This window comes from Pelophylax lessonae (genome assembly GCF_965119305.1).
Source record: "Pelophylax lessonae genome assembly, chromosome: 8".
Lineage (NCBI taxonomy): Eukaryota > Metazoa > Chordata > Amphibia > Anura > Ranidae > Pelophylax > Pelophylax lessonae.
The window spans coordinates 215,515,113-215,543,065 of record NC_138775.1 but is presented as its reverse complement, the minus strand read 5'-3'; the positions used below and the strand labels follow the sequence as shown (position 1 = coordinate 215,543,065).

Sequence of the window (27,953 nt, the reverse complement as noted above, 5' to 3'; positions counted from 1 at the left end):
GGGAGAGAGTCTGCTGATTTTTAGGGTCAGTGTGTTCTACAAACTACAATCGATATTGCTGTGTGGGGTTGGGTTTGCAGTGACCGATCTACGATCTTAGCAATCCTTTTAGGGAGAGAGTCTGCTGATTTTTAGGGTCAGTGTGTTCTACAAACTACAATCGATATTGCTGTGTGGTGTGAGATAGTAGATAGACAGGTGTCAGTGGTCCACATCCATTTTGCTGTGTGTGGGCTGCAGTGAACACAATCTTTTTGGGCTGCAGTAAACACAATCTTTTTGGGGTGCAGTGAACACAATCTTTTTGGGGTACAGTGAACACAATCTTTTTGGGCTGCAGTAAACACAATCTTTTTGGGGTGCAGTGAACACAATCTTTTTGGGGTACAGTGAACACAATCTTTTTGGGCTGCTGTGAACACAATCTTTTTGGGGTACAGTGAACACAATCTTTTTGGGCTGCAGTAAACACAATCTTTTTGGAGTGCAGTGAACACAATCTTTTTGGGGTACAGTGAACACAATCTTTTTGGGCTGCTGTGAACACAATCTTTTTGGGGTGCAGTGAACACAATCTTTTTGGGGTACAGTGAACACAATCTTTTTGGGGTGCTGGCTGCTGATTAGGGACAGACAGGAAAAAAAAACATTTGTGTCCGGATAGAATTGAGGGACAGGTTGGAGTGTGTTAGGCAGGGCAAGTTGTAGGCATTTTAGGGAGAGAGTCTGCTGATTTTTAGGGTCAGTGTGTTCTACAAACTACAATCGATATTGCTGTGTGGGGTGGGGTTTGCAGTGACCGTTCTACGATCTTATCTATCCTTTTAGGGAGAGAGTCTGCTGATTTTTAGGGTCAGTGTGTTCTACAAACTACAATCGATATTGCTGTGTGGTGTGGGATAGGAGATAGGCAGGTGTCAGTGGTCCACATCCATTTTGCTGTGTGTGGCCTGCAGTGAACACAATCTTTTTGGGGTGCAGTGAACACAATCTTTTTGAGGTGCAGTGAACACAATCTTTTTTGCCCACTGAGGAGGAGGGAGAAAAGTATTTTTCTATCAGGCACTGTGTGCAGCATTTTTCCTTCAGCTGTGCTGTGCTGAGTGACTGATCATACACTGCTGTGTTCAGTTCACATGTGCTAATATTGAGTGGTTTCAGAAATCATACACTTTTTTTCTATTCCACTATTCAATATACAGCCTTGGGTTAAAAAAAATTAAATTGTGGCCTGCAGCAGAGCTGAATGATATTTGGGGTTTTTGGGGTTCATCTCATACTTCTGAAGATTTGAGGGTGCTGCCTGTTCCATACTCCTCCTACTCATTCAGCCTTTTAGGGGAAAAAACAATAGTAATTGGGGCCTAGTGTGGTTTTGTACGTGTGAGATACATACACTTTTTTTGATCATATTTCCTATTCCGCTATTCAATAAAAACCTTTGGGGATCAATTAAATTGCGGGATAGTTTGTGTTGGTACGTGTGAGGTCCACCTTTCCAAGTTTTTGGGGTTCATCTCATACTTCTGAAGATTTGAGGGTGCTGCCTGTTCCATACTCCTCCTACTCCTCATTCAGCCTTTTAGGGGTACAAACAATAGTAATTGGGGCCTAGTGTGCTTCTGTACGTGTGAGATACATACACTTTTTTTGATCATATTTCCTATTCCGCTATTCAATAAAAACCTTTGGGGATCAATTAAATTGCGGGATAGTTTGTGTTGGTACGTGTGAGATCCACCTTTCCAAGTTTTTGGGGTTCATCTCATACTTCTGAAGATTTTAGGGTGCTGCCTGTTCCATACTCCTTCTACTCCTCATTCAGCCTTTTAGGGGTACAAACAATAGTAATTGGGGCCTAGTGGGGTTTTGTACGTGTGAGATACATACACTTTTTTTGATCATATTTCCTATTACGCTATTCAATAAAAACCTTTGGGGATCAATTAAATTGCGGGATAGTTTGTGTTGGTACGTGTGAGATCCACCTTTCCAAGTTTTTGGGGTTCATCTCATACTTCTGAAGATTTGAGGGTGCTGCCTGTTCCATACTCCTCCTACTCCTCATTCAGCCTTTTAGGGGTACAAACAATAGTAATTGGGGCCTAGTGTGCTTCTGTACGTGTGAGATACATACACTTTTTCTGATCATATTTCCTATTCCGCTATTCAATAAAAACCTTTGGGGATCAATTAAATTGCGGGATAGTTTGTGTTGGTACGTGTGAGATCCACCTTTCCAAGTTTTTGGGGTTCATCTCATACTTCTGAAGATTTGAGGGTGCTGCCTGTTCCATACTCCTCCTACTCCTCATTCAGCCTTTTAGGGGTACAAACAATAGTAATTGGGGCCTAGTGTGGTTTTGTACGTGTGAGATACATACACTTTTTTTGATCATATTTCCTATTCCGCTATTCAATAAAAACCTTTGGGGATCAATTAAATTGCGGGATAGTTTGTGTTGGTACATGTGAGATCCACCTTTCCAAGTTTTTTGGGTTCATCTCATACTTCTGAAGATTTGAGGGTGCTGCCTGTTCCATACTCCTCCTACTCCTCATTCAGCCTTTTAGGGGTACAAACAATAGTAATTGGGGCCTAGTGTGCTTCTGTACGTGTGAGATACATACACTTTTTTTGAACATATTTCCTATTCCGCTATTCAATAAAAACCTTTGGGGATCAATTAAATTGCGGGATAGTTTGTGTTGGTACGTGTGAGATCCACCTTTCCAAGTTTTTGGGGTTCATCTCATACTTCTGAAGATTTGAGGGTGCTGCCTGTTCCATACTCCTCCTACTCCTCATTCAGCCTTTTAGGGGTACAAACAATAGTAATTGGGGCCTAGTGTGCTTCTGTACGTGTGAGATACATACACTTTTTTTGATCATATTTCCTATTCCGCTATTCAATAAAAACCTTTGGGGATCCATTAAATTGCGGGATAGTTTGTGTTGGTACGTGGGAGATCCACCTTTCCAAGTTTTTGGGGTTCATCTCATACTTCTGAAGATTTGAGGGTGCTGCCTGTTCCATACTCCTCCTACTCCTCATTCAGCCTTTTAGGGGTACAAACAATAGTAATTGGGGCCTAGTGTGCTTCTGTACGTGTGAGATACATACACTTTTTTTGATCATATTTTCTATTCCGCTATTTAATCAAAACCTTTGGGTATAAACAATTAAATTGCGGGATAGTCTGTGTCGGTACGCGTGAGATACACCTTTCCAATTTTTGGCGCGCATCTCATACTGCCGAGGATTTGAGGGTGCTTCAGTCTGCCTCCTGCCTGTTCCGAACTCCTCCTACTCCTCATCCTGCCTTTAGGGTACAAAAAATTGTAATCGGGGCCTAGATTGTGTTTGTACGTGTGAGATACACCGTTTTGTAAAATTTGTCCTATTCCGCTATTCAATATACACCCTGTTTGAGTGTAAAAAATTAAATTGCAGGATAGTCTATATCGGTACATGTGAGATATATCTTTTTAAATTTGTTTGGCGCATCTCCTTCTACCGCCGAGGATTGCAGGGCGCTTCAGTTTGCCTCCTGTTCCCAACTCCTCCTACTCCTCTTCCTCATCCTGCCTTTAGGGTACAAAAAATTGTAATCGGGGCCTAGTCTGTGTTTGTACGTGTGAGATACACCGTATTATAACATTTTTCCTATTCCGCTATTCAATATACACCCTTTTGGAGTGTAAGAAAATTAAATTACGGCATAGTCTGTATCGGTACGTGTGAGATACACCTTTTAAATTTGTTTGGCGCATCTCCTTCCACCGCCAAGGATTGCAGGGCGCTTCAGTTTGCCTCCTGTTCCCAACTCCTCCTACTCCTCTTCCTCATCCTGCCTTTAGGGTACAAAAAATTGTAATCGGGGCCTAGTCTGTGTTTGTACGTGTGAGATACACCATATTATAACATTTTTCCTATTCCGCTATTCAATATACACCCTTTTGGAGTGTAAGAAAATTAAATTACGGCATAGTCTGTATCGGTACGTGTGAGATACACCTTTTAAATTTGTTTGGCGCATCTCCTTCCACCGCCAAGGATTGCGTACAAAAAATTTTAATCGGGACCTAGTCTGTGTTTGTACGTGTGAGATACACCGTTTTTTTATCCTTTTTCCTATTCCGCTATTCAATATACACCCTTTTGGGGTAAAAAACATTAAATTGCGGCATAGTTTGCATATTTGACTGTCAGATACACCCGTGCGATACTGTTGTTGTTTTGTTCCGCTATTCAATAAACACCTTTCTAGGGCAAGATCATAAATTACAGAAATATGAGGAGACCGTCAAATAGGGGCCGTGGCCTGGGTCGTGGTGCTGCTGGTAGAGCTCCTGTTGCAAGGAGAGGACATGGTCGATCTGTGCCAGCTACACGCACAAGTGAAACACCTTCCACAAGTGTGAGTAGGTGACAGAACCTGCAGCAGTATTTGGTAGGGCATAATGTGCCTCTAGATGTGATGAGGCCTGAAGAAGTACAGGCGATAGTAGATTGGGTTGCTGACAGTGCCTCCAGTTCCTTCACATTGTCTCCCACCCAGTCTACTGCAGAAAGGTCAGAGTTGGCACCTGCAGCCAATGTCCAACCGTCTTTCACCTCACCCCCTTGGAAATCAGGCAAGCAGTCTGAGCCCCAATCCATACAGCAGTCTCTTCTTCTTTTTGAGGACTCTGTCAGCAGGGTTTCCCAGGGCCATCCACCTAGCCCTGCCCCAGAAGTTGAAGAGATTGAGTGCAGCGATGCCCAACCACTTATTTCTCAAGATGAGTACATGCAAGGACCATCGCAGCACGTCTCCGATGATGACGAAACGCAGGTGCCAACTGCTGTGGCGTTCAGCATTGTGGAGACCGACAAGGAGGGCAGGGGTGAAGACTGGGTGGAAGATGATGTGGAGGACGATGAGGTCCTCGACCCCACATGGAATGAACGTCATGCAGGTGACCTGAGTAGTTTGGAGGAAGAGGCGGTGGTCGCACAGAGTCACCAGCACAGCAGAAGAGGGAGCAGGGTGCAGAAGCGGAGCGGCCATGCCCTAGACACTACGCCCGCTACTGCCCAACGCAGCAAGAGAACGAGCGCACCAAAGTCAGCTCAAAGGAGTTCTCTAGCGTGGAAGTTCTTTAGAAAATGTGCTGATGACAGGACACGAGTGGTTTGCACCCTGTGCAATCAGAGCCTGAAGCGAGGCATAAACCTTCTCAACCTGAGCACAACCTGCATGATCAGGCATCTAAGTGCAAAGCATGAGCTGCAGTGGAGTAGACACCTTCAAAACCAAGAAACGTCTCTGGCTCATCCTGCTTCCTCTTCTGCTGCAGTCTCGGCCGCTCCAGCCACATCTGTAGTGATACCGGCACCTGCCACCCCGCAAACAGAGGATCTGTCAGCAACACCACCACCTGGGTCACCAACCATCTCCACAATGTCCCGTGGAAGCGTTCAGCTTTCCATCTCCCAAACACTTGAGAGGAAGAGGAAGTACCCCCCTACACACCTGCGATCCCTGGCCCTGAATGCCAGCATTTCAAAATTCTTGGCCTTTGAAATGCTGTCATTCCGTCTGGTGGAGACGCACAGTTTTAAAAACCTTATGTCGGTGGCTGTCCCACAGTACGTCGTGCCCAGCTGCCACTACTTTTCCAGGCAAGCCATCCCTTCCCTGCACAACCAAGTGGGGGAAAAAATCAGGTGTGCACTGCGCAACGCCATCTGTGGCGAGGTCCACCTAACTACCGATACGTGGACCAGTAAGCACGGTCAGGGGCGTTATATCTCCCTAACGGCACACTAGGTAAATGCAGTGGCGGATGGGCCTGAGGCGGATAGCAATTTGGTGCATGTCCTTCCACCACCGAGGATTGCAGGGTGCTTCAGTTTGCCTCCTGTTCCTAACTCCTCCTACTCCGCTTCCTCATCCTCTACCGCCTCCTCATCCGGACAGCGTAACACCTTCACCACCAACTTCAGCACGGCCAGGGGTAAACGACAGCAGGCAGTTTTAAAACTTGCCTGTTTGGGGGACAAACCACACACCGCGCAGGAGTTGTGGAGGAGCATGGAACAGCAGACAAATGAGTGGTTGCTGCCAGCGAGCCTCAAGCCCGGCCTGGTGGTGTGCGATAACGGGCGAAATCTCATAGCAGCTCTGGGCCTAGCCGGTTTGACGCACATCCCTTGCCTGGCGCATGTGCTGAATTTGGTGGTGCAGAGGTTCCTTAAAAACTACCCCGATATGTCAGAGCTGCTGCAGAAAGTGCGGACCGTCTGTGCGCACTTTCGGCGTTCTCACCCTGCTGCTGCTCGCCTGTCAACGCTGCAGTGTAACTTCGGCCTTCCCGCTCACCGCCTCATATGTGACGTGCTCACAAGGTGGAACTCCACCTTGCACATGCTGCAAAGACTGTGCGAGCAGCAGCAGGCCATAGTGGAGTTTCAGCTGCAGCACGCACGCGTAAGTCGCTCTGCGGAACAGCACCACTTCACCACCAATAACTGGGCCTCCATGCGAGACCTGTGTGCCTTGTTGCGCTGTTTTGAGTACTCCACCAACATGGCCAGTGCCGATGACGCCGTTCTCAGCTTAACTATCCCACTTCTATGCCTCCTTGAAAAAACAATTCGGGCGATGATGGAAGAGGATGTGGCACAGGATGAGGAGGAGGAGGAGGATGAAGAGGTAACATTTCCAAGGCTTTCAGGGCAGTCATTCGCAACGGGCTCTGAGGGTGGGTTCCTGCACACACAAACGCCAGGGACACAATTGTCCAGCAGGGGCACAGTTCTGGAGGATGAGGAGGAGGAGCTGGAGGAGGAGATGGAAGCATGTTCCCAGCAGGGTGGCACCCAGGCCAGCTCATGGCCATCACTGGTGCGTGGCTGGGGGGATACAGAGGACACGGACGATACACCTCCCACAGAGGACAGCCTTTCGTTGCCTCTGGGCAGCCTGGCACACATGCTGCAGTGTCTCCACAATGACCGCCGAGTTGCCCACATTCTAACTTGTGCTGATTACTGGGTGGCCACGCTGCTGGATTCCCATTACAAGGACAACGTACCGTCCTTAATTCACTCACTGGAGCGCGATCGCAAGATGCGCGAGTACAAGCGCACGCTGGTAGACGCCATGCTGCTGGCATTCCCACCTGACAGCGGGGCCACAGTGGAAGCACAAGGCAGAGGAGGAGGAAGAGTTCGTCAACGCAACCAGGGCACCGCCAGCACCTCAGAAGGCAGGGTTAGCATGGCCGAAATGTGGAAAAGCTTTGTCAGCACGCCACAACAAACAGCAGCACCAGCAGCTCATATGGAACGTCTTAGCAGGAGGCAGCATTTTACCAACATGGTGGAGCAGTATGTGTGCACACGCCTAGACGTACTGAATGAGGGGTCTGCCCCCTTCAACTTCTGGGTCTCCAAGTTGGGCACATGGTCTGAGCTTGCCCTTTACGCCTTGGAGGTGCTGGCATGCCCTGCAGCCAGTGTATTATCTGAACGGGTATTTAGCACGGCTGGGGGCGTTATCACAGACAAGCGCAGCCGCCTGTCCAGAGACAATGTGGACAAGCTCACGTTCATTAAAATGAACCAGGCATGGATCCCACGGGACTTTTCCGTACCTTGTGCAGAATAGCGATGGATACCGACCTTACCCAGCCATTGTTCCATTTTTGCTCTTTCTCACTCTTTTGGGGTGTACCCTCATTTAAAATTTGTGAAAAGAAGCAGTGTTGGCTACCTCGTCCTCCTCAGGGCCAGATTAATGTAGGGGCTATTGGAGCTGCAGCTCCAGCCCCTTACCTCTATATAGGCCCCAGGTTGGCCATATTCACTGTTACCGCTCTTCTGTCACTTGTAAACACAGAAGTCTGGCTTCTATGCTCGCTTCCCCAGGCAGCTCCCTCAGAACCTCCCCACACAGCACGAAGGCCGGACAAGGAGGGACAGTTGCCGATGCATGGATGTGTTTATGGGCTTCAGAGACAGCATCCCATGTGGAATTAGGCATGCATGGCTGCACCCTTCCTCCTCTGGGTGCATGCCAAGGCACGGCCCTTAAGGCCCTTCAAAATCCTCAGCACCAAGCCCATGATGCTCTTAATCCGGCCCTGGTCCTTCTCCACCGCCGCTTCCACCTACACCGCCCATAGGTGTGCGCAGCCTATTGCATTAGTGTGTGCACCCCAAAGTTTAAATAAACATGCATGTGTTTGTCTACATGTACATGGCCCCGATACATTACTTTCCCTGCTGGCAAAGAGAAATAGAGCAGAGCAGGTCCGAGGGAGATCTTTCCCATCTCCTCACTGGCAAACAGAGCGATAATGCTATGTGCCCTAGGTGATTAGGGTGTGCCCAGGTACACCCGGCACACCCTGTTCGCACGCCTATGACACCGCCACATCCACCACCACCTCAACCTCCCTCCTACTCCATATGGGCCTCGTCCTTCAGAGATGAAGAACATTGTTTTATTTTTCTGGGGTTTTTTTTGTTGTTTTAAGTTATTTCCCTATCCACATTTGTTTGCAGAGCACTTGCCATTCTCTTAACTACGTTTTGCTGCCATTTGCAGCACTCTAGCCCTTTCCATTGGTGTTTTAGAGCCATTTTAGTGCCTTAAAGTTCGGGTCCCCATTGACTTCAATGGGGTTCGGTGTCCGGGAAAAGTTCGGCAAAAGTCCGGGACACGGACCCGGACTTTTTTTTAAAGTTCGGCCGAACCCGCCGAACACGGACATCCAGGTGTCCGCTCAACTCTAATTATAAGTGCTTTTGTCAGTGTGAGTGTGGTATTGCTGCAGCAACGCTCAGTCACCACACCTGTCACAATGCTGCACAGTGCACAATAATACTACTAATCCACTATAATATGCTTTCTACAAAGTATATTATACTGTGGATTACCCCCCCCCCCCTTTTTAGTGCACTGCACATTAATACCAAAAAATTTGCAGCCCTTTAAATGACTTTTGTGGACATTAACAGAGCAATGTGTGTGACTGCAGCCGATCTCTAACTGCCCCTAAAGCACAGACTGGATACCTGCCCCTAACCTGAAAAGAGACTGGACCTATACCGAAAATTGCAGCCCTTTAAATGACTTTTGTGGACATTAACAGAGCGATTTGAGTGACTGCAGCCGATCTCTAACTGCCCCTAAAGCACAGACTGGATACCTGTCCCTAACCTGAAAAGAGACTGGACCTATACTGAAATACCAGCCCTGAAAAGGACTTTTGTGGACATTAACAGAGCGATTTGTGTGACTGCTGCCGATCTCTAACTGCCCCTAAAGCACCGACTGGATACCTGCTCCTAACCTGAAAAGATACTAGTAGACCTATACCGAAATACTAGCCCCGAAAAGGACTATTGTGGATCTTCACAGAGCTATTTGTGTCTGTCAATCTCTCCCTCATGAGCACAGGCTACCTCTCCCTACGCTGGCAAAAAGCAGAATGTGAAATGGCCGACAGCTCAGGTCTGTTTATAGGATAGGGGGCATGTCCATGTGCTGAAATGTTTTAATTGGCTGTCCCATTCCACTTGACGGCTGTGTCATGGGTCAAAGTTCTCCCCAATGTAAACTAATATGGCCATGTGCTCGCAAATTTGGCGGGTAGCAAACAAGCAAAATTTGCCGCGAACCGACCGCCGGGCGAACCTCAAGGCCATCTCTAATGGTCACCTGTTAAAGGGCTTCTGTTTTGCTCATATAATGCTGCCACTTCATAAACATGCTCAGGAGGAGAGGAGGACAGAGGAGCAGAGAGAGGTATCTTCTAGCATGGGAAGCAAGTCTTATGTAGCATGCCTCATTTTCTTTCCACCACTGAAGCGGATCACTTCTTCTGTCAATTTCTGGTTCCTTCAAATAGAGATGAAGTTCATCATCCAGGCTCATTATTGCAGATTCCGAAGAAATTGAATCCTCCGCATGAGGCCCCAATAAAACACTGAAAATGTCCTGATCAATTCAACCACAATGAAGAAGATTCTCTTTTACGTATTTCTCGTTTATGTATTTTTGGACATTTTTCTGTTTTTGCAGCATGCTGCTCTTTCATATTATCAAAATAGTTATCCGGACTTGTCTTTTTCGGCAGGAACCTCCTGCACCTACTGTTGAATATCTTCTGTCAGCCATTCTTTTGCCTTTGCCAATACATCATCAGAAGAGAAAGCATGGTTCTTTTATTGAGGATTCAAAAGACTTGCAAGCACAACATTTTTAATCTCTTCATGCTCCTCAAAAGATATATAATTTAAAGCTCTTTGGCTTGACAGACCATCATTTGAAAGTTAGAGGGAGTTGTGTACCATGACACTGAGGTATGACATATCATCAAGCCTCATTCCTTTCCGCAGGTTTGCTCCACTGTCTCAAAGTAACACAAGCATCGCTCGGTCTTTGTTGATTCCCCAGTCTTCAAGCATGCCTAGAAACATTTCTCTACTGTACTCAGTGTGGGATCTTTGCATCACTTTTGTATCCAACACCGATTGCCTTTTTGTCCAATCGCTGTCAATGAAGTGGCATGTAAGAATCATTAGTGACTCGCCTGACTCTGTTTGTCCTTACCAGCAGTCAGTCATAATTGAGAGTAATGCCCCGTACACACGTACTGATCGTCGGCCGAACGATCGGCCGTCTTTTGTCCAGGGCTGTCGTGTCTGTTGAAAACTGCAAAAGACTGCACACAAATTTTGTCGGCCAACAACAGCCGACTGCAGAAGTGATGTCATGTGATGGTTAACTTTCCTTGTCTTTTTCTTTTCTGAGCATGCCCAGTCTTGCTAATCTGCTGTCTGTCGGCCGAAATCTGTACTGACTGGCGAACAATCGGCCGTTCTGGTGTTGGCCAACAAAAATTTTAATGCCTGCACGACAGATTCTGTTCGGCCGAAAATGCGCTGTCGGCTGTCGGAAGCATCATACTAACAAGCCTACAATCGGCCGATCGGTCGTCGGCTGAATATTTACGGCCGACAATCGGTACGTGTGTACGGGGCTTTAGTTGCCAGCATTCTCTGGTTGCAGCATAGCCTTTACTTTGTCAACGACCTTTTGGTGAATCTTTCCCAGCATTTCTGTTCGATAATACTTCTCACTCTTCAGTGTGTAGCTTGGCTTTAGTATGGACATCAACCGATTGAATCCTGAGTCAGACACCATTGTAAATGGCTGGTTATCAGTGGCAATCATCTCTGTGATTACTCTGTCCAGCAGTTGGGATCTTCCATCTGAATCTAGACAGTGACACATGTTTTTTTTCTGAAACATATCTGTTATTGTTGCCTGGGATAGTGGAGGAGGTATTTCAAAATCACATTGATATTCATTTTGATTTTTCTGTGCTGCATGATATAATTCAATATGATGAACTCTTAGATGGGCCCAAAGATTTGACGTATTTTGTTTTTTTGCAGTTCCTGGAGAAAGTTGAGACGAGAAATAGTCCCAGGCCACACTTTAACTTTTTTTCTCCTCATCCATCTCAATTTGAAATACACAAAAAAGATTTAAAAAATGACTTGCTGAAGTTGCTGGCACCCTGTTGTGGGTTGGTGGCTGACTCCTGGCAGTGTGGGTTGCTTGCTGGCACCCTGTTATGGGTTGGTGGCTGATGCCTGGCAGAGTGGGTTGCTTGCTGGCACCCTGTTGTGGCTCGGTGGCTGACGCCTGGCAGTGTGGATGGCTTGCTTGCTGGCACCCCGTTGTGGGTTGGTGGCTGTCACCCTGTTGTGGGTCGGTGACTGACGCCTGCCAGTGTGGGTGGCTTGCTTGCTGGCACCCTGTTGTGGGTTGGTGACTGAGGCCTGGCAGTGTGGGTGGCTTGCATGCTGGCACCCTGTTGTGGGGTGGCTGGTTGCTGTCACCCTGTTGTGGGTCGGAGGCTGACACCTGGCAGTGTGGGTGGCTTGTTGAGATGCTGGCACACTTGTGGGTTTGTGGCTGACGCCTGGCAGTTTGGGTGGCTGGCTGGCACCCTTTTGTGGGTTAGTGGCTGACGCCTGACAGTGTGGGTTGCTTGTTGGCACCCTGTTGTGGGTTGGTGGCTGACGCCAGGCAGTGTGGGTGGCTTTCTTGCTGGCACCCTGTTGTGGGGTGGCTGGCTGCTGTCACCTTGTTGTGGGTTGGTGGCTGATGCCTGGCAGTGTGGGTGGCTTGCTTTCTGGCACCCTGTTGTGGGTGGCTGGCTGCCTTGCTGGAACACTGTGATGGCCGGGTGGCTGGCTTGGTGTCACCCTGTTGTGGGTGACTGGCTTGCAGGAACACTGTGGTGGGTGGCTGGCTCTGTGTCACCCTGTAGTAGGTGGCTGGCTTGCTGGAACACTGTGGTGGGTGGCTGGCTTGGTGTCACTCTGTTGTGGGTGGCTGGCTTGCTGGAACACTGTGGTGGGTGGCTGGCTTGGTGTCACCCTGTTGTGGGTGGCTGGCTTGCTGGAACACTTTGGTGGGTGGCTGGCTTGGTGTCACCCTGTTGTGGGTGGCTGGCTTGGTGTCACCCTGTTGTGGGTGGCTGGCTTGCAGGAACACTGTGGTGGGTGGGTGGCTGGCTGGCATGGTGTCACCCTGTTGTGGGTGGCTGTCTTGCAGGAACACTGGGATGGATAGCTGGCTTGGTGTCACCCTGTGGTGGGTGGCTGGCTTGCAGGAACACTGTGGTGGGTGGCTGGGTTTGTGTCACCCTGTGGTGGGTGGCTGGCTTGCAGGAACACTGTGGTGGGTGGCTGGCTTGGTGTAACCCTGTTGTGGGTGGCTGGCTTTCTGGAACACTGTGGTGGGTGGCTTGCTTGGTGTCACCCTGTTGTGGGTGGCTGGCTTGCTGGAACACTGTGGTGGGTGGCTGGCTTGGGGTCACCCTGTTGTGTGGGTGGCTGGCTTGGTGTCACTCACTCACCCTGGCCTTTTGTGGGTGGCTGGCTTGCTGGAACACTGTGTGGTCACTGGTCACGGTGGCGGGTGGCTGGCTTGTGGCCGGATGCTGGCCGTCTGGCACCCTGTTCTGTTGTGGGTCGGATGGCTGACGGCTGGCACCCTGTGATGAGTGGCTGGCCTGTGGGTGGATGGCTAGCACCATGACTGGACTGGACTGTAACTGGCTGCACACGAGGCGGTCTTAAGGCAGAGAACGTGTGCAGCACGCAGTGAAATGGCGTCATGTATGGGCCGCATAGGTGTGTGAGGCGGTGTTAGAAGGCAGAACGTGTGCGCACAACATACACAATGACTTCGCGAAAATATTGGCAATATCGGTAAATCCAAAGGCCGATTCTGATATATCGGGGAAAGTGCATATCGGCCCTCGATTAAATTGGTGTTGCAGATAATCGGTCAATCTCTAATATAGACTTGGAAAGTACTTAAAAAAAAAAACTAAAACCTATAACATGAATAACCGTCTGAATACATTTATAAGAGACCCACTCCCATTTTAATACAGTTTGTTTTACTCTTTTACAACTTAAAAATATTCAAAACCAAAAGATTCAAACTATTTTTTTTTTATTTTTTATAAGATTTCAAACACATCATCCATTTAATACAAAGTAAATACACCACTCACATCCACTTTCCATTCCCAGAGAATTTTTGTGCAAGTCATTCTGACTCAAGAAAAATATAGCAAGTCCAGTTGTCTTGATTTATTTTTTATAGATATAACATGACATGGATGAATGAGAACCTTCACAGACATACACATTCACAGTCCGAGGATCTTACTGGGCGCTGACTCCTAAGGCACGCCACAGCCTGACCTGCAATAAATCCAGTTTGGTTCTTCACTCATAGTTGGACATCATCCATTTAAGTCATACGGATTTGTTGGCAAGCCCACTACAGCGTAATGCACATTTGTTGTTTTAATAAACATATTTATCCACTTTCAGACCGGAGGATTTTCCCTCTTAATGACCAGGCCCTATTTTGCAATTCGGCACTGCGTTATTATAACGGACAATTGCGCAGTCGTGCGACGCTGTACCTAAATAAAAAAAAAAAAATTCCCCACAAATAGAGCTTTCTTTTGGTGGTATTTGATCACCTGTGCGATTTTTAATTTTTGCGCTATAAACAAATAAATAGCGTCAATTTTGCAAAAGAAAAAAAAACAATATTTTTCACATTCTGCTATATGACATTCCCAAAAAAAAAAAAAAATTGAAAATCAAAATGTTTTAACATTTGAGGCCAATTTATTTTCTGCTACATATTTTTGGTAAAAATGTTATGTCTTTTTTTTTTTTTTTTACTAGTAATGGCGGCGATCTGCAATTTTTTGTGGGACTGTGACATTGCGGCGGACAGATCGGACCCCTAACTGACATTTTTGACACTTTTGGCGGTACCAGTGACATTACTACAGCAATCAGTGCTAAAAATATGCACTGTTACTGTAATAATGACACTGGCAGGGAAGGGGTTAACATTGTTAGTGATCAAGGGGTTAAAATATAAGCCTAGGGTAGTGATTCTAACTGTATGGGGGTTGGACTTGTAAGATGAACACAGAGACATGCAATCCTATATAGAAGGATCACATAGCCTCTGTGATCATCCCAGGGAGAAGGACGGACGGCTGTGTTTACACCAGCCGTCCGTCCTTCTCTGTCAACGGGGAGAGATCGCCGGTGTCAGGCGGCAATCGGAGCCACCTGACACCCGCACTGACTTCCCTGCTGACGATCCGGGGTTCTCGTCCCCTAGCTCCTCCCAGGCAGATGACGTTTATTAACATTCTGCCTGGGAATGCCACTTTGCCGACGTAAATATAAAGTAAGCGGTCGGCAAGTGATTATTCTTGAGGGATGAAGCTGGTATTGCCACAGGATGGCCAGGAACTATATTCATGAGAACTAAATGCCCCAGTTTGACTTCTTTGTCCCTGCTAATAGCAGCATGGTCACGAGCAACTGACAAAAACCTGCCAATTGCAAAATAAGTACTGGAATTATCCAGCACAAGATAAGATTCAACAATAAAAAATTTCCATTATTTAAAATTGCTGTGTAACTATTTCGCAAAGTTATTTGCTTGCTTGAGCTTGCATGGAAAACTTCCTTGTTTACTGCCACGCAATGATATTTTGTTTAACAACTTCTATAACACTGTGCAAAGCAATAAAATGTGATCGTCTCACTGGACGTATTTTACAAGGACCAAGAGCCAGGACTGAATCTTCCAAGTAAAGCCTCGTACACACGCGCCGAAAACCGGCAGGAAATTTTCGGCCGACGACCGATCTGCCGATTTTTGGCTTGTTAGTATGATGCTTCCGACCACCGACTCCGACTTTTCGGCCGGAAAAAATCTGGTGTGCAGGCTATAAAATTTTTGTCCGCCGTCAAAACACGTCCGATTTTCGTGCAGTCAGTACAGATTTCGACAGGGAAAAACCTTATGAGCAAGACTGGGCATGCTCAGAGAAGAAAGAACACAAAGAAAACAAACCAACACATGACATCACTTCTGAAGTAGAATTTTGTTGGGCGAGAAAATTTGTGTGCAGTCTAGGCACATTCCAACCAACAAAACACCACTCTGGACAAAAGACGGACGACCGGTCGGCCGATAATCGTTGCGTGTGTACGGGGCTTAACACACTTCTTCTCTGCTGTTGTCTTTCATGGTTGTATACAATCTTGTAAGGGGCTATGCATGATTTCTTTCTCATAAAGAGGCATATATCTGATTTTTAGATATTATTTTGCATATCTGCAGGACAACGGCATTTGAGCTTTTTATCAATCTTAACAATACGCCATTGAATGCTTCAAACTGAAATGCAGTCTGTGCCAATAGTGGACCCTAATTTGTCACAGCCTGAGTAATATGAACACAAGAGTGTACATTGAAAGAAACATGATCAAGCCCATAGAGTGTTTCCATGTCAGAAACAAACTTTTCCAACATTTGTTGTGTACTGACTAAATCTACAGTACTTACAAATTCACAAGAAAGCAATCCAATTCCCCAACGAGCTGGCAGGTATTCACTCTGTGGGTCCCCCTGGTTACCAGTACACGGCTATAAGTAAATGCAATTTCTTATTTTGTCTTGGCTCACACTTCAATAATCAGTCCAGGGGTATTTGGTTGTTTTGTTGTTTATTTTATAATGAGGATAGGAGAAGGAAATAGTGGGATACTCCAATTAACTATTCACAGTATTTGAGTACTTCTATCTTCTCTAATTTGATTTAGATGTGGAACAGCTAGGCTGTTAATTCATCCTGCCACTTTGGAAGAATAGGAATTAAGTCACTTGGTTCCTTCAAGACGACTTGGTGGACAATCTCTTATCTTCAGGACACTCTCCCTAGTATCCTCTCTCTCTGCTGACACCCGTCTTCTGACTATCCTATATGCAGGGCTGGCCCCCTCAGGTCAGGCCCCTTGGCATGAGTCCCTGTACTTACAATACTGCAGTCACAGGGTCTCCAGTGTCTCCCCTCTCAGTCAGCTTCCTTGGACATCTGGGTTCAGCTCCTCTCAACCACTCCTCTGGCCCACAGGACGACCTCCAGCATCCGCATTGGCACCTCTAAAGAGGAGGAGGCAGCCACCCCCTCCCTCCCTCCGGGACTCCGCTCCCCAACGAAAGCCCCCTCAGCACATGTGCCCCTGGCTTTTATACAGTATACCATAATGCACCGAGACGACCTGCCCTCTGCCAATCATCAGGACTGTATCAAAAGCCTATGCACCCATTCGTCACGTTTCCTCCCACTGTCCAACATGCCTACCTATTGGACCAGCATGAAACACTATCCAGACTGAATGAATCGCATACTGAACACAATAAGCAGACCTCCCTAAAAGATTCTGCTCCCTGGTAGGCAGAGAACAATATAGACTTACCTGCAACCCCTCTGGTAAGCAGACAGAGCTCAAAACTATACTCTCTCACTAGCACCTACCTAGGAGGGTGCTACACACAAAATATTGTTCATGCATTAGTCCCCACAGAACATGTACACTATATTATAACAATCATGCAAGCCACTCATGTGCCTTCCAAAATTTGCACACATCTATAGATCGTGGTACACATGCAAAATTGCATGGAGGTTGTATCTGCAGCAAACGACAATTTATTTCATTACGCTGCATAGCCAAGTAGAAGTCTTTGTAATGGAACTTGGTAATAGAACCAGAGCATTGCTAGTTGCCTCATAACCAGTAAAAGTACACAATGCATGTACTCTGGTACCACACAGTCAATAACATTGAAATAGGGCAAGTCAAACAAGAGTGAGACACCTTTTACATCAAATACTGGTTTGCCTTGATGTGTAGCCATCTCTGCATGCTGAAGAGTTTCCTGTGCCTGTCTAAAGCTGGATACACACTATCCAACTTTTGTGGTTAGATTTCCTTCAGATTTACCTTTTCTATGTAGTGCAAGGGCCTGCCAGATTGCATACAAATTGAAAGTGTTTAGGTTTGACCTCATATTATATGGTTTTGGTAAGTCTAAAGGAAAAAGTCTTCAGAAAATCTTATAGTGTGTATGGCCCTTTAGATGTGGTCACTCAAATTTATAGACCTGTGTAGTGCCCTTTTCTCTTTGGACAACTTCACCTTCTTGCAAACAGAAACCACAACCATAAGAACCAATAAATTGGTTACATTTTTGGACTAAAGGGCGGGCAACATCATCAGATATGAACAAGAGTGCAAACACCTTCATTAACATGGTTTCATCATTATATTTCCAATTAAATTAGTCTCTTGATAAGGTTTTTATTTAATTGACAAATGGTGTGAGGATAACACTCATTGGGGGCTTATCAGACCGGCCAAACCACAGGGAAGTCAAAACATTACTTTTACGGACTGACAGGGGAACTTCATTAATGACACACAAAGTAGGCCACATACTGGACTTAGATGACTTGAAAACTGGGACACCATCACAGTTGAATGAAAGTGTTAGAAAACTTGAAGGAAAGTGTTAGAAAACTACGTTGGATGTTTTCTGTAATAGAGAGGTATTTACCGTCTGTTCTATCCTTTATGAAACCTCTGCTATTGGTTTCATGAGTTGCACGGAAAGAAGCTGCACATGTCTGGATCAGTTTTACCTATGTAAGTAAAGCATTCGGCACAGAAATATTGTGTTTTAATGTCTTGTTTTTTTAAAGGCTTGTTTAACAGTCTTTAAATCCTACCACTTTATAAAACTCTGGTCCGGCCACACCTGGAATACTCTGTCCAGTTCTGGTCGCCAATCCTGAGAAAGGATGTGCTGGAACTGGAAGGAGTCCAAAGAAGGGCAACTAAGCTAATTAGGGGATTGGAGGACCTAAATTATGAGGAGCGTTTACAAGCGCTCAATTTATTCTCCCTAGAGAAGAGACGCCTGAGAGGGGACATGATAGCAATTTACAAATACCTCAACGGTGCTCTCAGCATAGAAAAAAAACTATTCAGTCGCAAGGATTGCATGAGGACACGAGGCCATACAATACAATTAGAGGAGAAGCAATTTAACCTCAGGCTACGCAAAGGGTTTTTTACAGTAAGGGCAATAGGATTGTGGGACTCGCTTCCACAAATGGTAGCATCTGCGGGTAGTATGGCTACTTTTAAAATACTCTGGGACATACATCTCCAAGATCAAAACGTTCCGGATTATGGGAAATTAATGGGAAATTATGGGAAATTAACGTCCACACACACCTGCACAGGTTGAACTGGATGGACTATTGTCTTTATTCAACCTCAACTACTATGTAACTATATGTAACAAGAACTTGGATGCAGGGACAATGTTACTTCCATTTAGAATGTTTATCAGTTCTGCTATGTCTTCAACAGCAGAAAATGTTAAGCCATGTTTCTGCTGAAGAGTTTGCATTAAAAGTGCACCTTGCTCTCTTACTTGGACGGTGATATAAGAACACAAGGCTGGAGGTGGTGATCCAATAATAAGCGCAGCGCGACCTTCCTTATTTTATAGGGGGTCAGCTTCTACCTGCAGCCCCTGGAGGAGGGCAGGTAGGGGGCAAAATTCAAAAAGATTCCTTCTTTGGAGTTTTGCAAAGAGCACCAGTCACTTTAGTAGAAGATTTGTGTCACACATTCAGCACAACATACTTTGCGTATTTGTTTGAACTTTATGGGGATATTTGCACTATTTTTAAAGCTGTACACGAAGGAGACTATTATGTTATTATACTGTTCATGCAATTGTGTACTATTTATTTTATTTATTATTTATCGGAGGGGGCACTTTATATTCTATTGCATTTTATAATGTGTGAGTCAGTATATCTGAAATTTGTGCACTATTCAGTTTATTTATTTAATAATCAGAGGTGAAGAAATCAATTTCTATAGGGTAAGCACAGCTCCATTTGTTTATGGATGGTTTGGTAAAAATGTAATTATATGTAGATACCCTATATTACCAAAAGTATTGGGACGTCTGCCTTTACATGCGTTAGGAATGCTTCCTGAGCACACTAATTGCAGTAATTGGCAAACAGGCTGCCTTATTTAAACAGCTCAGAAGCACTGTGTCTTCGCTGTCTTGTCTGCAGCTCTTCCTGTGTTCCTGAAGCCTGCTTCCTGTTACCTGTTTGATATCCGTTTGACCTTTGGCCTGTTCCTGACCTTGTTGACCTGCTGCCCGTCCTGACCCCCGGCTTGTTTGACCATTCTCTCGGATCTCCCTTGTCTGCTTATCTGCCTTCGGATCTTGACCGGTTTCTCCCTTGGTGGGGCGACCCTGAGGACAGCGACCTGGTATCCACACGCAGCAAAGTCCATCCTCACCACTAGAGGCCCTGGCGAAAACCGGTGGATACTTAGATTCCGCACCTCAGGTTAGCCTGTGTCACTTACCTTGGGGGGTCCCGTCTAAGCTCTGCCCTCCAGCACATGTGGGGCCTTCCTCTGCCATCAGGCTACCACTTGTATCCCTAACAGTACAAGACAGCCATGACAGAGCCTGCAAGAGAAGCCTCACCGTTGGAAGAGATCTGCCAACACCTCGCAGCCCTGTCTCAAGCCGTAAAGTCGCTTCAAGACGGCTACACACAGCTAGAGGAACGGCTGCGCTCTACGACACTTCAGGGGGATCTTCCTGTATTATCTGCTTCCTCTCCTGCTGCAGCACCCTCTGGACCTGCTTCTGGCCCTACCGTAGTGATGCTGCCACCAGAACCTCGAGTTCCTGCTCCAGAAAAATATTCCGGGGATCGCAGTAAATTCCGCGCATTTCGCAATGCCTGCCAGCTGTATTTCTCCCTGCAACCTCAAACCTTTTCTTTGGAGCCCGCCAAGGTGGGGTTTGTTATCTCCCTGCTCCTAGGCGAACCCCAGTCCTGGGCTCATCGGCTCCTTGAAGAGGGCAGCCCCCATTTAAACTCCTTACGGTCATTTTATGAGGCCATGGCACAGCTCTATGATGACCCGCAGCGATCCTCCACCGCAGAAGCTGCGCTTCATGTTCTTCAGCAGGGTTCCAGGCCCGTAGAGGACTACGTCACTGACTTCCGCCGCCTCAGTTCCGATACGTCCTGGAACGAAGCAGCACTCCGGTATCAGTTCCGTCTCGGTTTGTCGGAAGGACTGAAGGACGAGCTGGCGCGGGTAGGTGTCCCCGACGCCTTGGAAGATTTGATTTCCCAGGCCATTCAAATCGACCGGCGGCTACGGGAATGCAGAGCAGAACGATCTCCGCAGCAGTTCAGACCAGCCTGGACGCTACCAGTTGCTCCTCCTGCATACTTTTCTTCCGCTGGGTCAGCTCCTACCAACCCCGCTCCCGCTGGAGTTGCCTCAGATACGCCTGAACCTATACAACTTGGGATCATACGGCCTGCTTTGTCCCCGGAGGAGAGACGCCGTCGCCAGTTGGGTAACCTGTGCCTGTATTGCGGTGAAGCTGGCCACTATGTGCGCTCCTGCCCAGCAAAATACCATAAGTTCCTGCCGGCCTCACCATCCAGTTGTGTGGCATCTGTTACCAGTTCCTCCCACCTAGCCTTTCCTGTGTCATTACAGCTTCCGGAAGGACCCGTCCCAGTTACAGCAATCATTGACTCGGGAGCCTGCCGTTGCCCTGCAACATGGCGTACCTCTCCGGCTCAAGACCCAGGACCTCACCATCTTCCTGGCTGATGGCTCCCACATCAAATCCGGGCACGTGACCCAAGAAACTTTTCCCCTTCCTATGGTCTCCTCCTCCGGCCATAAGGAACTGATTAGCTTGGATGTTATCAAATCCCCCTTATTTCCCATTATCCTGGGATTACCGTGGTTGCAAGCACATAACCCACAAGTCAATTGGATCACAGGCACCATCCAGTTCCCATCTCTGTACTGCAAGAATTCCTGTCTACCCGCTCCTCCTGAATTCCCCAAGACTCTGTTCTGTCTTGAATCTGAACCTGATGTATGTTCTGTGGTGCCCAAAGCATACCATGATTTCCTGGACGTATTCAGCAAACGGGGAGCAGAGACCTTGACCCCCCACCGTCCATATGACTGCCCCATCGACTTGCTCCCAGGAGCCGAAATCCCGTTCGGCCGGATTTACCCACTTTCTGAACGTGAGCTGGACGTCTTAAAAGACTATGTAGACGAAAGTCTGAAGAAGGGGTTCATCCGTCCCTCTACCTCTCCAGCAGGGGCAGGTATCTTCTTCGTAGAGAAGAAGGATCACACCCTCCGACCATGCATTGATTATAGGGATTTAAATAAAGTTACTATTAAAAACTGTTATCCCCTTCCTCTAGTCCCCGAACTCTTTCAGAGACTTTCAGATCTGCCGTCCTGTTTACTAAGCTGGATCTTCGTGGGGCATACAACTTGGTGCGCATCCGAGAGGGCGATGAATGGAAGACTGCTTTCCGCACTAGATTCGGACATTTCGAATACCTGGTAATGCCATTTGGCCTTTGTAATGCTCTTGCCACGTTCCAACACTTTGTGAATGACATCTTCAGGGATTGGTTGGATATCTTTGTCATCGTATACTTGGATGACATCCTAATCTTCTCAACATCCCTAGAGCAGCATCGCGAGCACGTTCGAAATGTCCTCGGTCGCCTTCGCCAGCATGGTCTCTACGCCAAGGCCGAGAAGTGCGTTTTTGAACAGAACAGTATCCCGTTTCTGGGGTTAATAATTTCCACAGATGGAATAGAGATGAATCCTCAGAAGGTCTCTGCCATTCTGGACTGGCCACCTCCATCAGACAAAAAGGGAGTACAGCGCTTCGTTGGCTTCGCCAATTTTTATAGGAGGTTCATTAAGGGGTTCTCCAACATCATAGCCCCTAATACCTCCCTTGTCTGCTTATCTGCCTTTGGATCTTGACCGGTTTCTCCCTTGGTGGGGCGACCCTGAGGACTGCGACCTGGTATCCACACGCAGCAAAGTCCATCCTCACCACTAGAGGCCCTGGCGAAAACCGGTGGATACTTAGATTCCGCACCTCAGGTTAGCCTGTGTCACTTACCTTGGGGGGTCCCGTCTAAGCTCTGCCCTCCAGCTCATGTGGGGCCTTCCTCTGCCATCAGGCTACCACTTGTATCCCTAACAACATGCATGTGAACTTTAATGGCATCCCAGTCTTAGTCCGTAGGGCTTAACAGCTTCAACTCTTCTAGGAAGGCTGTCCACAAGGTTTAGGAGTGTGTCTATGGAAATGTTTGACCATTCTTCCAGAGCACATTTGTGAGATGAGGCATCGATGTGGACGATAAGGCCTGGCTCGCAGTCTCCGCTCTAATTCGTCCCAAAGGTGTTCTATCAGGTTGAGGTCAGGATTCTGTGCAGGCCTGTCAAATTCCTACACCCCAAACTCCCTCATCCAATTTTTATTTGCCCACAATTCTTTTCTTTACACTCAGCTGTCAGTGGGGAAGCCCGCTGACAGCTGATGAGTCATTCGTTGTTAAGGACGCAGCGGCCAAATTGCCACTCCATAACAACCAGCTATTCACAACAAAAATGCTATCACACATAAACACTGCTGAAAACACTGCTAAATGGCAGCAAAAAACATTAATTATTAGCGTTTTTTTTATCCAGCATTTTTTCAGCAGTTTTTAAAGTTTTTAGTGTGCATGGATCTTTTAGTCTTGAGTGGGAACTTTGGTGCCTATTATAATATATGTTGGGGGCTAAGAGTCTTTTGAATGTACTCTTAAAGGAAAGTATGGGAAATGAAATAAAATAAAGCTTCATATTTACCTATATTGCTGCTGCATCGACCCGATGCTGCAGCTGTCCCTGGCTGGCTCACAACAACTGAGCAATCATATGACCACTGATTGCTAGGTTCTCGGACATCACTAAGCAGAGAGCGGTGACTGCCTGTCACCTGGATCAGGCTCTCAGCGGCATGCTGGATGGTTCTGGACATTAAAGCGCACTTTCGCTTGAATCTTGGTCACAGGAGTGCAGAAATAATAGCATTCTGTTACCCAGAAGAGAAGTATGGCTAAAAAGCTTTGGACATACTTCTCTTTTAAAGGCCCAATGCACACAGACTTCTGAAAAAGCAGCATTTCTTTCTCCCAGAATTTAGCAGAAAAACACCTCTAATGTTACAAAATATATGCAGGTTTATGCTGATATTTATTCTAGTTTTTGCATGTATGGCATTTGAGTCTAAATGCATTCAATTAGCCAGAATATTAATTTATTTCAGCCATCAGAAAGCATTTACATGCATACGCGCATGCTTATGTTTGTTCAGACACATTTAGATGTGCTTTTCCTCTCAGAATGCAGCTTTTGGATTTTTTGTTTTTTACTGTAAATGCTCCTCTTTAAATACTCCTGTAATCATCTACGCGGTCATCAGTGCCTTGACTATCAGCGCTGCATATCAGTTCCCATCAGTGTCTCCTCATTCTGCGCCCATCAGTTCCCAGCAGTGTCTCCTCATTCTGTGCCCATCAGTGCTGCCTATCAGTGCCCATCAGTACTGCCTATCAGTGCCACCTATCAGTGCCTCCTTATTAGTGCCCCCTACCAGAGCCCATTAGTGCCACCTATCGCTAAAAATTGGCCTGGGCAGGAAGAGGGAGAAAGTGCCATGTATTTACGTGATTAAACAGCATTTTTTAATCTCTGTGTGCATGAGGCCTTATTATTTTTTTTTTTCTTCTTGTTCCTTTGGTGAGAAACAACCATGTGATGTCATCACAAAGCTCCTATGTCAGTTCCTTTTGGCATAGGCACAACCCTCAGAAAAACATCCCTCAAAAACTTTTTTTTTCTACACACCGTGTATGGACAGGAAGGTACCAGCATTGTGTTGTAGGAATGGAGAGAGGAGGATATAAGTAGTCCATCACTGCAGAACTCTGGGCTGACAGCCACTGGTAGAGATTTCAGTGTAGAAGAGGAAACGGTGTCAGCCTACAATGGGAATTTAGGAGCTGATTTGATTTCTGGCGAGATCACAAGGTATGTTTTTTGTACTTGCAGAATAAACATTGGGAAATGTGCATGTATTGCAGAGATGCACTTTATTTATTTCTTTACTTGCCCACACTTACACATGACCCCAAAACTAATATTCACGGCAAGACCAATTTTTAACCCAGGATAAAAACCTATTATGTATATTCCAGAAGATATCATACAGTAAGGTATAGATTGCTAGATCACACACTTCTGGGCCAGCTTACATAACACCACTGATCATTCTATGATGTTGCTCCTTTAGAGTAAATGTAGGTTAATATATATAGGAAGGTCCACAACGAAAAACAAACTTGGATACATTATAATAGATGCATAGATGTGTGTGTGTGTGTGTGTGTGTGTGTGTGTGTGTGTGTGTGTGTGTGTGTGTATATATATATATACAGTATTTCACAAAAGTGAGTACACCCCTCACATTCTTGTAAATATTTTATTATATCTTTTCATATGACAACACTGAAGAAATATCTCAAACTTAAAACCGCTGGCAACAAAAGTGAGTACACCCCTAAGTGACCATGTCCAAATTGGGCCCAATTAGCCATTTCCCTCCCCGGTGTCATGTGACTCATTAGTGTTAAAAGGTCTCAGGTGCGAATGGGGAGCAGGTGTGTTAAATTTGGTGTTAGCGCTCTCACTCTCTCATATTGGTCACTGGAAGTTCAACATGGCACCTCATGGAAAAGAACTCTCTGAGGATCTGAAAAAAAGAAATGTTGCTCTACATAAAGATGGCCTAGGCTATAAGAAGATTGCCAAGACCCTGAAACTGAGCTGCAGTATGGTGGCCAAGACCATACAGCAGTTTAATAGGACATGTTCCACTCAGAACAGGCCTCGCCATGGTCGACCAAAGAAGTTGAGTGCACGTGCAATTGTTTTGCATGGCTGTCGTCCCAGAAGTAAGCCTCTTCTAAAGATGATGCACAAGAAAGCCTGCAAATAGATTTGCTGAAGGCAAGCAGACTAAGGACATGAATTACTGGAACCATGTCCTGTGGTCTGATGAGACCAAGATAAACTTATTTGGTTTAGATGGTGTCAAGGGTGTGTAGCTGCAACCAGGTGAGGAGTACAAAGACAAGTGTGTCTTGCCTGCAGTCAAGCATGGTGGTGGGATTGTCATGGTCTGGGGCTGCATGAGTGCTGCCAGCACTGGGCAGCTACAGTTCATTGAGGGAACTATGAATGCCAACATGTACTGAGACATACTGAAGCAGAGCACGATCCCCTCCCTTCGGAGACTGGGCCGCAGGGCAGGATTCCAACATGATAATGACCCCAAACACACCTCCAAGACGACCACTGTCTTGCTAAAGAAACTGAGGGTAAAAGTGATGGACTGGCAAAGCATGTCTCTAGACCTAAACCCTATTGAGCATCTGTGGGGCATCCTCAAATGTTAGATGGAGGAGCGCAAGGTCTCTAACATCCACCAGCCCTGTGATGTCGTCATGGAGGAGTGGAAGAGGACACCAGTGGCAACCTGTGAAGCTCTGGTGAACTCCATGCCCAGGAGGGTTAAGGCAGTGCTGGAAAATAATGGTGGCCACACAAAATATGGACACTTTGGGCCCAATTTGGACATTTTGACTTAGAGGTGTACTCACTTTTGTTGCCAGCAGTTTAGACTTTAATGGATGTGTGTTGAGATATTTTCAAAGGACAGCAAATTTTCACTGTTATACAAGTTGTACACTCACTACTCGACATTGTAGCAAAGTGTCATTTCTTTAGTGTTATCACATGAAAAGATATAATAAAATATTTACAAAAATGTGAGGGGTGTACTCACTTTTGTGAGATACTGTTTCTATCTATCTATCTATCTATCTATCTATCTATCTATCTATCTATCTATCTATCTATCTATCTATCTATCTATCTATCTATCTATCTATCTATCTATCTATCTATCTATCTATCTATCTATCTATCTATCTATCTATCTATCTATCTAGTGTTTGTATCTATTTGTCTTCAGGGCCGGCGCTACCTATAGGCAAGGTAGGCGGCCGCCTAGAGCGCACACCAGTAGGGGGCGCTATGTGGAGAGCGGCGGGCATTGAAAGCAGAAGTGCGCTCTGCTCCCCAGCCATAGGAAGAGTTTGCTCCACCCCTTCTCCAAGTGCAGGACTGGATCTCCTCTGGCTACCAGGCTCTTGTGTGGGTGTGAATTGCGGCCAGCTTTTGAGATCCTACCCGCCTTATCTGACTTCTCCTGCCCGCCCGCATGTGTGAGCCGTCCGACCGCCCGCCCGCCCGCATGTGTGAGCCGTCCGACCGCCCGCCCGCATGTGTGAGCCGTCCGACCGCCCGCATGTGTGAGTCGTCCGCCCACCCGCCCACCTGCATATGTGAGTCGTCCGCCCGCCCGCATGTGTGAGCCGTCTGGCCGCCCGCACGACACCCGCCCGCCCGCATGCCTGAGCTGCCTGCCTGCCTCACCAGACACCCTGCTCCCCCCCTCACACGTCACACCTGACACCCTGCTACCCCCCTCACACCTGACACCCTGCTACCCCCCTCACACCTGACACCCTGCTACCCCCACTCACACCTAACACCCTGCTACCCCCCTCACACCTGACACCCTGCTACCCCCCCTCACACCTGACACCCTGCTACCCCCCCCTCACACCTGACACCCTGCTAACCCCCCTCACACCTGACACCCTGCAACCCCCCCTCACACCTGACACCCTGCAATCCCCCCTCACACCTGACACCCTGCTACCCCCCTCACACCTGACACCCTGCAGCCCCCCTCACACCTGACACCCTGCTACCCCCCCTCACACCTGACACCCTGCTACCCCCCCCTCACACCTGACACCCTGCTACCCCCCCCCTCACACCTGACACCCTGCTACCCCCCCCCCCCTCACACCTGACACCCTGCTACCCCCCTCACACCTGACACTCTGCTACCCCCCCCTCACACCTGACACTCTGCTACCCCCCTCACTCCTGACACTCTGCTACCCCCCTCACTCCTGACACCCTGCTACCCCCCTCACTCCTGACACCCTGCTACCCCCCCCTCACACCTGACACCCTGCTACCCTCCCCCCTCATCTGACACCTGCCTACATGTCTGAGCCGCCCGGCAACTGTCTGAACCACCTGCCGCCAGTCCGCCAGCCTGCCTGCGCTGGCCACCCACTGCAACTCAGAGGGAGATGTTGACGACCAGGAGCTGAGGTAAGCTTAACTGACTGTACCTAACTGACAGAGTACTAAGAAAATGGGACTGGAGAGCAGGCTGGAAGTGAGGAGGGGGTTAATATTGCATGTCCACCGATGCTGGGGGGGGGAGTAAGGGCAGTGAAAGTTAACCCCCCACCTTGCATTGTCCTCATGGCATTGACATTTTACCCACCTCCCCCTTCTGCATTTGTGGTAATGCCAGTATTAATAACCCCCTCCCCTTACATTGGTGGTCATGGGGGGTTACATTTC

At 47.2% G+C, this 27,953-nt stretch overlaps 1 pseudogene across 1 annotated transcript; it reads right to left on the bottom strand.

Moving 5' to 3' along the window:
* Positions 1 to 13,834: 13,834 nt before the first annotated feature.
* Positions 13,835 to 23,418, bottom strand: LOC309562230 (annotated as a pseudogene). Its single transcript has 6 exons — positions 23,377 to 23,418; positions 17,570 to 18,121; positions 16,972 to 17,374; positions 15,638 to 16,032; positions 14,830 to 15,227; positions 13,835 to 13,918 (listed from the first exon to the last, which is right to left on the bottom strand). The product of its transcript is annotated as an uncharacterized misc_RNA (transcript).
* Positions 23,419 to 27,953: the final 4,535 nt, after the last annotated feature.